At 41.4% G+C, this 9,323-nt stretch overlaps 1 protein-coding gene across 4 annotated transcripts in view; it reads left to right on the top strand.

Moving 5' to 3' along the window:
* Positions 1 to 8,900, top strand: part of LOC147029588 (5'-AMP-activated protein kinase subunit gamma-1-like) — an 88,265-nt gene extending 79,365 nt beyond the window's left edge. For 2 of the 4 annotated variants that reach the window (XM_085872738.1, XM_085872741.1), the window contains one exon: positions 7,410 to 8,900. The gene's annotated coding sequence lies outside the window, so the exon portion shown is untranslated. Of the gene's footprint in view, positions 1 to 143; positions 1,287 to 4,457 lie in introns of those variants that run through there. The other 2 variants (XM_085872739.1, XM_085872740.1) reach the window with 2 other exon arrangements.
* Positions 8,901 to 9,323: the final 423 nt, after the last annotated feature.

The following is a 9,323-nucleotide window of genomic DNA, read 5'->3' as shown; positions in this document are numbered from 1 at the left end:
AATAATCATAATATTAACATGCTTTTTTAACATTTATATGAGGTTGTAAGTTTCACGAAAGATCTGTAAGCAATTAACGCACCCATTGCACTTTTGGTTCAAGATTAACAATGCTTTCAATTTTGCCCAACACGCCCATGCAGCTGGGTGCGAGTCTCAGCTTTTACAGCTGATCTACACCATCAGGAAGTCGGTAGACTCCATTTGAAGGGATGGCATGGACACTCCACATGTTTAATGCAACACATCCTCAAAAAAAAAATTACAAACTTATAAACCTATAAAGTACCTACCAATAGTCTGCAGAGGATTTCACATCCTACGACCCACTTGTGAAGCTCTTCGACAGCATCACTGAGCTCCAAACCTGACAGACCCAAAACAGGCCGTTTGTTCATCTTCTTTTCAAAATTGGTATAATCTCAATATTTGGATTAAACACGAATCTACTGCATTTTGCAGTCGGAAGGTAAATGACTACTCAAAATGTTCAGAACTTGAAAGGATTTCACAAAGATAGAATCGCCATAGGCCTATATCTATGCGCAGGGCAACGAGGGGCCAAGAGGGTTGGGCGGGACAACACCTGTCGATCAGCCTTGTGGGGAGCAGGCCCGTGGCAACACAATTGGTTAAGGGCCAATCACACCGTTGTGGCTGTGGTTAACGGTGGAATATCAAGTTAAGTCTGACAAGAGAAAAAACATTTTCAAGTCTGTCGACCTCAATCTGACTCACCTTTCGTCTTCACACCCTTTGTGCTCCTCTGTTCGTGTTCAACCAGCAGTTTTAACGACAAGATATTTCATAGTGTATTCCAAAGAAAATTCCCCAGCATGTGAATACATTTTCTTAAAAATACAGAAACAAGTAATAAGAAAACATTTGAAAAAAAAAACCCACAAAGGGACGTAAGGATGGGATGGCAAAAAGTATCCGCACAAGGTAGGGATGGTCACAATAAATTATCATGTGAAACCATCTCTACATCTTTCTTTGTATCGGCCTAATAATCGTGCCTGCAAATGACGCAATACATTTATCTCGATTTGGGTTCACAATTACCGCTAACACTCAATGCAGGAGTGAACAGGCACAATTACCATTATTCAAAGAAAGATGGAGAGATGGTTTCACATGATAATTTATTGTGTCCATCACTACATTGTTTACATACTTTTGGCATACCATCTGTGGATCCTTTTGCATTTTAAAAAAATGTTTATCTTTTTTTTATAACTTGTATACTTTGTAATGTGGACATAAGAAATTTACTGGCTGCTTCACGACTCGTAAATTACAATATTTCCTAACATGGAGCCCTTTTAGCCTGGTTATGTTGTTTTCAAGGTGGACTCGCCAAGCTCAATAAATCAGCACATATGCAAACCGAAGACAGAAGAAGCTAGGGATTGAACCCACAGTCAAGCGAGGGCAAATGGTCTGCATCAAGAAAGGTGCCTAAGGCCTGGGAAGTTGAACTTTGGGCACATCAGAAACATCTTTTTACAGAACAGGAAGTTTTATAATGAGGAAGCATCATTTTTCAATTTCTTTATCCAGAAAAGAAAACTTGGATTTTTATCAAGAGAGAGAAAAAAAACTTGGATCTGGATTTATCCAGAAAAAAAGAAAACTACTCCTTTGAAAGACCTCAAAAGCACATGAAAAACTCCATCTTAAGTAATTAACTTGAGAGGCTGCATCGTTTTTAATTGATTTATATTATTCTGAACATATTTATTCTGTAGAAGATCTCGGCTCATGAAAGAGAGGGGATGGAGGGCAAAAAGGCAAGGAACTGACACTGGTGCAGTGGGGAAGCAGATGGAGAGAACATGCAAGGAAAAAGAAGGAGAGAGAGAGAGAGAGAGAGAGAGAGAGAGAGAGAGGGAGAAAGAGAGAGAGAGAGGGAGGGAGAGAGAGAGAGAGAGAGAGAGAGATGGGGGGGGGTAGCGAAACAAAATGAAATTGCACGGTAAGGTCAATGGGGTTAAAAAAATATTGTGGGTCGACACTGCTGTCGTAGATTGCAACAAACTATTTTAAAAAATAATCTAAGCATGGTATAATGAAGAACCAGTTTTCCTCATGAAGGTTTCTGTAGATCTCTGACAGAGGACAGATAGAACCAAGGATGAAATCAACAGAACATTGATTGAAGTATGCTACATTGCCGTGGGAAGCAAGGAGAGGCTGAGGTTTCGGGCATTGACCTTTCATCGGTGCAAAAGAGAGAGATGGGATCGGGGCGAGTGTGTCAGAGCTGCATGCATCAGAGCAGGGTCAGGGGTGAGGAAGCACACTGGGGGGGAGGGAGGGTGAGAATAACTCATTTTGACAGGGAGGGTCAGGGTTCAGAGGAATAAATTTAAGGAAATAGGGACTAGGAGAAGAATGAAAATAACAGGGAAACAATGAAGAAGCAAAAGGACATTAAATAAATAAACTCAAACAACTTTTTAAATGATACAAATTTAAAAAAAAAAGATATAATAACAAGAAATGATATAAAACGGAGAGAGAAAAGGGGAAGAGGAGGTAAAAGAGGAAATGTCGGGAAGGAGAGAAGAGGAGAAAGGTGAAGGAGAGTGAGAAGAGATAATTGAGAGGTGGGGCACATAAAACTAAATAAAGTTTAAAAAAATTAAAATGGAAAACAAAGAGAGGGAAAGGATTGAAAAGTTAACAGACGGGAGGTCCAAGTGAATGAAAAGTGCTCACTCATCCCATGAGGAGCCAACATGCCGATCCTGTTGATTCAGCTTTGCTCTTTACATTTATGACTGTTGATGGTGCTGAAATGGAGTGAAATAGCAGAGACTGCGAAGAAGCTGAAATAATGTCCTGGAAGACTGAAGTGTCGAACAACCGGCTTGGAGTGGTCTATGTTGTCGGTTCGTAGATTGAGCAAGTGCTCACGAGAGTGATCAGTCTTTGCCCAGATTCACTGATGTTGATCTTCTCCTCTCCATGCGATTCCGTCGATCACATTCACATCATTTTGGGGCAGTCAAAAGGGCTCACGATTTTAATACTTTGGGACCTGGGAGCAAAGTGATTTTCATGATGAAAGAGCAGGTGTTGCAGTAACCCCGTGAATACGTGAGCATGCCTGGTGAAAGGCCCGTGGGTAATGGGAATTTTACCAGGGAATTTCACAATTTTGTCACACCTCAAGGAGAAGAGCACATGTATAATTACAGACATGTTGACCTCAGTTGTGAAAAAAAATTGAGGCAGTTTCAAGATCTTTCTGTAAAAGCTTACAGCTCCTCCAGATGATGTCTTGACCCAAAGATTGATGGAATGATAGTTCAATGTGAACGGGATCCTTTCTTAACTTTATCTCTCAGAAGGTTGGAAAGCCATTTGTCTGTTGGTGTTGTAACAGGCACACTCCAGCGCACCGGTCAAAATGGAGGTGGGGAAGCCATGCTTCTTGGAGAATTTGCATATCTCATTTAATTTTTATTTGAAGTTGAAATTATCACTGCAAAGATGACAGAACCTGAGGAATTGGGAATATGGAATTTAATTTTTGACATGAGAGGATGAATATAGAAGGTTGCTGTTCAAATCAGCATTTTAAAAAATAGACAGTGGTGGTAAGTCTGTTTTTTGTTTCTTGTTTTTTTTTACCAAAGTATTAATGTCAAGGAAGGTGACAGAGGTAACCAAAATATCCGATATTAAATTGAGTGCAGGGTGGAAGCAAATGACAAAAGTCAATAAATCGTTCGAGATCATCCTCACTGCTGCAGGATGTCGCACTGATGGAGTCATCTATCTTTGTCGGGATCAAATAATTTTTGGGTGGGACCGTCAAAAAATTGTTTCTCAATGAAAACAAAAATATTTGCATTGCTCGAATCAATTTTTGTGCTCATGGCTATGCTATTCCTTTGCCTGTAGAATTTGCCAACAAATTAGAAGCAGTTGAGAGTGAGGACAAGTTGGGTGGGGCAGAGAAGAGTTTCTGTGCTTGAATCCTTGCATGGTTCTCACAGCCATGGAAGACCAGATTTCCAGTTGTTTTTCAGGACAAAAAAGTTGTTTTTCAGTACTTTTAATGAACATGGTTTATGTACAAGTGACATTCAAAAATCCAATGTCATTTGGACATAAATTTTCCAGAATATTGTCGTGTCCAGGGGGTTTTGCCCCTACCTGGACGGATAACCAAACAATTTCCCTTGGAGGCTTACAGCCCACATTCTCGGAGATTATGGTGCGTGCGGGACGGGAGGGCGGCAAATGCACGTAACGGATGGAAGCACAGCACAGGGGTTTTACTCTTGAACCCACAACAAATTGACAACACAAGCAACTTCAAAATATATGGGGGTTTAATGAAAATAAATCAAATATTTACAATGGTAATAATTCAAAATGGGATAATAATGAAATGGAATGCAAGGTAAAACTAAATCTAATTTTGAGGTGCCTCCACACAGACTTCAATACAGACAAGGAGACAGATAAAACAAAAGAAAAATCCCTCCTTTATCCCAGGGCATCTGTGTGCCCCAGGGATGAGTTTGGAGTCGTTTGAAGGTCACCAAACTGCTTCGTCACTGCGTGGGAAAATGTGCCCAAAATGGCGCCCAGCCGCTTCCTGGGTGGGCAAACATACAGGAAACAATTCTGGTGGTGATACTCAACACCAGGGCTCAGAAACTGCCATGCAACGTTTTTGGTCAACCGCCCTCGCCGACGCTGCTGCTCTGCAAAATAATGCCATCTCTTCCCCGATGGCGCAACACGAGGTTTCGAGGCTGGTCTCGTATGAAATAGCCAACAGTCAACGGCCAGCTCCACCGCGTGAGCCAATTCGCCTCAGCACGAACACGAGAATTGTGCATTCTTCTTCACCGTGTCAATGAGAAGCCAGCCGTAATGCCCTTCACTTTCAACTGCCATCTCCTGCCTCTCTTGCTTCTGCCCTGTCCTCCTTCATGTCCCGCTCTGAACCAAACTTCCCTGCCCTCTTGTCGCCCAATGCGAGACTCTCTGCCTAACCTCACTCTCCTCTACTTTCTGACGTCACACCCATCAATCATCCACTCTGGGGCATGGTTTGCTCGTTGTCCCCCTCGAGGCGGGGTTTCTTGCCTGCTTCGACACACAGCTTGGTTGTTGTTGTTTTCAGGACGTGATCCTTTTTTATTGCCAGTCATGAAATGCAAAAATGGAGGAAAAGGTCACAGGGGGTAATCACATACTGGGAGAAATTATCCTGAATCCCTACCTGATTTAACACAGCAGATTAATTACATTTGCACAATTTGCTCGATTTTCTCAGAGTTTCAAAGACTTGGACAAGTTTTCCAAGACTTTTGAGAACTGGAAAATGCTTTCTCATTTTTTTTCCAGGACTTTCAAGGAGTTTCAAGGACTGGGCGGGCAAACCATGCCTTGGTGGTCCGGTAATTGAAAAAGTGTTTCAGTACCCAAAGACCCTCGTTGAGGGATAACAGTGTACAGAGATTTGATGCCCAGAGTGAATAAGACTTTAGGACAGGGAAATCTAAACTGTTCAAATATTGTGAGTTCATGATTGCTGTCATTGATGAAGGAGGGTAGAGATTGGATGAGAGTAGCCATCTTATCCAGATAACTGGAGATCAGTTCGGCAGGGCAGCTGCAAGTCAAGATGATAGGGCAACCAGGTTGTTTGCCTTGTGAATCTTTGATGAAAGATTAAACACGTGACATTCTTGGAATGGTGATGATGAGTTTGGAAGTCCGTAGTTGGGTGGGAATTCCTGTTTGGAAATATAATATTTAATGGTCTTCTTCAGAAACATTTGGTTCACCTGAGTAAGGTCTTTGTTGACCTTGGAGTATAAACCAGTGTCGGAAAGATGCCGGAAGACTTTCTGGTTTTAATTGTCAGTGTTGCTAAACGACAGTTGCACCATGGTTGTCAACTGGTTGATGACATCTTCCTGTTTCCAGAAATATTTGAGTGCATTTTTTTCTTCTTTGGTAAGGTTTAAAAATTAAATATTGTGGTTAAAATTCAGTTTTTAGATGTCGAGGTGACTTGTTTTTGACAAAAAGTTTGAAGGAGGTAAAATGGCCATTGATGGGGGAGGGGTGGGGGGAGTGTTGGGGAGTGATGGAGGGGACAATCTCATTGGATTTTTTCAATTTTGAGCAATCGCAAAAAGATTTGATCATCGGAGAGGATTATCCTGCTTGTTGGAAAAGAAATCCTTGAGTTGAACATGGCAAGAACATTTTTCTGTGTCTTCTTTCAGAATTAATTCTACCATTCTTCTTGACATGGGGATAAAGTTTAAGCCTTTGCTGAGGACCAATGTTTCAGCCTCAGAGAGACAGGTGTATTATCTGAAATAGTCACAAGTGTATCTGTCTGGAAGAGTTATGGATGGCTGGTTACGCCTGGCCGGTTTACCTCCATGCACCTTATTGTCATACGTCAATCAACATTGTGTTGATTTCATCCATGAAGCATGGTATAATTTTCCATACCACGACATCAATATCTGATCGAGATTTTTTAGGTTATGAACGGTATCATCAAAAGAACTGCAGGAGAGTTGTTCAGCAAAATGGACAGTGACTGGACCTAGTAAAACAGTCTGAGAATACAGAATAAGAGGGTTAGGACAGTGGTAAGGCAGGGGGTTTTCACTCAGACAGCAGTAAATGCATGGAATGGTCTCCCTGGAAAGATAATGATGGCAGAAACAGTTAAATATGTTTAAGCTAAAATTAAATAGGTATCTAGAAGCATTGGGGTTGGAAGGGTACATTGATATTGGCAGGACCGGTATGTCGCTGAGGTATGGATGGGTGATTCTGTAAACGTGGAATGACTGCGATGCCCATGAAAGTGTCTTGTGAGTCGATAGATCTGAAAGTTCGCATAAAGGTGCTTTCCAGCAGGCCACGTTGGGATGCAGTGGAACATTTCAGATTGGAGTCGTTTTGGAGATTATACATGGGACAAAGGCCAAAATTGGTCACAAAGTCTTTGCAATGCTATTCCTCTCTATTTCAATGAATTCAGACAATAATTGGCAAAATGATGCCTTACCATGATCTATGAAGGAGACAGAAATAAGATTGGTGCTTTTCTTCAGAGCCACATTGGGTCGAAATTTAAAATCTGACACGAAATTAAAGTTTTTGACCTGTTAAGCATTTATATTTCAACCATTTCAGATAATGATGAGCACAAAAATATCCGACCACGGCCCCTTAAGACTAGACACGGGTGTGGCGTCTTCATTTTGATTTCACAGGGGTAAAAATTGAATGGGGGTGGAGAGGAGAGACTCCACAATTCCAGTTATCAATACTTTCTATCAGGATAGGATGAAAAATTGAGATTCCAATCTGAAAGCAACTGATGTATTGTGTGCTGTTCATCACAGGAAAGCAAGGATGTGCCCAAAATTTGCTAAAGCTGGATTTCGGTGGAATTTGATACATCGACGGACGATGTAACTCGAGAACATACACCAAGAAGAACATGAAAAAGCAGCATGAGATCAAACAAGGCCACAGCTGTCACTCTGCAGTCATGCTGCTTTTGAATATGTGGGCAGGAGTACGTTTTCATATCCCTGACAAGTGATGGGGCCAGAGCACAATGCCAGTACGTGCCGATCACATAACTAAAAGGCCCCTGGAATTGTAACATGCCCCAAAAATAAGCGTTACTCGTGCGGACAAAGAACCGTTCAATTCGGCCATCGCAACGCCATGAGGCTGCTCTTTCTCGGAAATCTCAGATCAATTTACGACAGCTGCAAGGTGGTGGGAAAGCGAAGAACCAGGAAGGAAATAATGCATCACAAATCCAAGTGAAATACAACATGTGCAGTGGAAGAGGAAGGTGAAAAAAAAAAATTGTCGCAAGGGTTGGAGAAAGTATTTTGGAAGTAGTTTCCAGAAATATTCTCTTTTAAAGCAACGGTCTTGATGGCAGCAAGAATACGACCGACAGGTGTCAATGGAATTGTGAGAGCAATATTTTTAACCCTGAGACAAAAAATAACAAACTTGCATCTGCAAAACAGTTAAACATAAAAATTTGTGTTTGTTGTGATTCTGCCTCTCGTGTTAGATGGTACACAGGTTATTATTTTTTTATTATTATTATTTTTATTATGCAGGAGCTTACACCGTATTCTCTCTGACTTGTGCATAACGGTGTGTAATTAGATCAGAAGATGGTGCCTTTGTGGTACAGGGCATAATGTGTGGATTCTGCAGTTTCCATATGCAGGAGGCGGGGTTGCAGGACTGCATGTGGACGTGGAAAGAATGTGGAGAATTAGAAACAGCTTGGTACTTTTCGTAATTTCGCCCACCGTGGTGATGCCAAATCCTTCACCACCAGGAGAACCTACAACTGATAAACAGGCCGGTCACCTGACGGGTCGTGAGTCGAAAAAGAATGGCAATAGTTTAGCTCATCATAAAACGAATGGAAGGATGCGGACTTGCAGTGACCCACAAGCATTCACCTAGTTTCGCTACTTTTAGCTTTTTGCGAAGGGGCTTCATAAGGAAAGCATTATGTTGCGTTGGGGTGCGTGTGTATGCGGTCTGTTTTTTATCTTTTCGTCAGACATGATTCATAGTTGGCACAGAGTCAACTGTGAAACTTTAGAAAGAGCAAAGAAATACCAAAATTCTGGAAAGAGCAAGAAGTAAATAAACATGATGCATCAAATAAACATGCGGACTGTGTACTTTGGTTACTTACGTTTCACTTACACGGATGTGGATAATGGCGATCTGTAAGAAAGTTGGAAAATAAATACTTTAAAAAGGAAATTATGCACTACTTTGTTTGTTTATAATTGTACTTTGATCAGTAATCCCTCCCAAAATAAAAACGATTGAACTTTGTTGTACTCTATTTCTCTCTGACTGGTGTTCTGCCCAAAAGCAGGTTCAGTGCCACCCCGTGGCAGAGAGTACAAGAGGTGGTTTTTGCCTTTGCCTTCCCAGGTGTTGTCAGGGAAGGAATTTGTAACTTGTTCAGGATGCTGGTGATAACTCGTCCACTCTTTGTGCAACGTCCCGTGAGATCTTTCACTTCTACCAGCTCGTGGCTAGCTGGACGGGATGCCCAGCTTAACATCCATCCGATGAATGGTACCCTTTGTGATGTAATACCCTGTCTGGAAATAATAAATCTGACAGTTTATAGTCAAACCAAATAATTGGGAGTCAAACCCAAACCAGACAGCTCAAAAGTAAGTGCGATCTTATTGAATGTTTTTATGTACTAATGGGCTGTAAACAAACAAAATAATAAATATTATGACGCGGCT

This window comes from Eptatretus burgeri, chromosome 3 (assembly GCF_056783735.1).
Source record: "Eptatretus burgeri isolate ZD-2024b chromosome 3, Ebu_testis_v1, whole genome shotgun sequence".
Taxonomy (NCBI): domain Eukaryota; kingdom Metazoa; phylum Chordata; class Myxini; order Myxiniformes; family Myxinidae; genus Eptatretus; species Eptatretus burgeri.
This window is presented reverse-complemented; position numbering and strand designations above follow the sequence as displayed.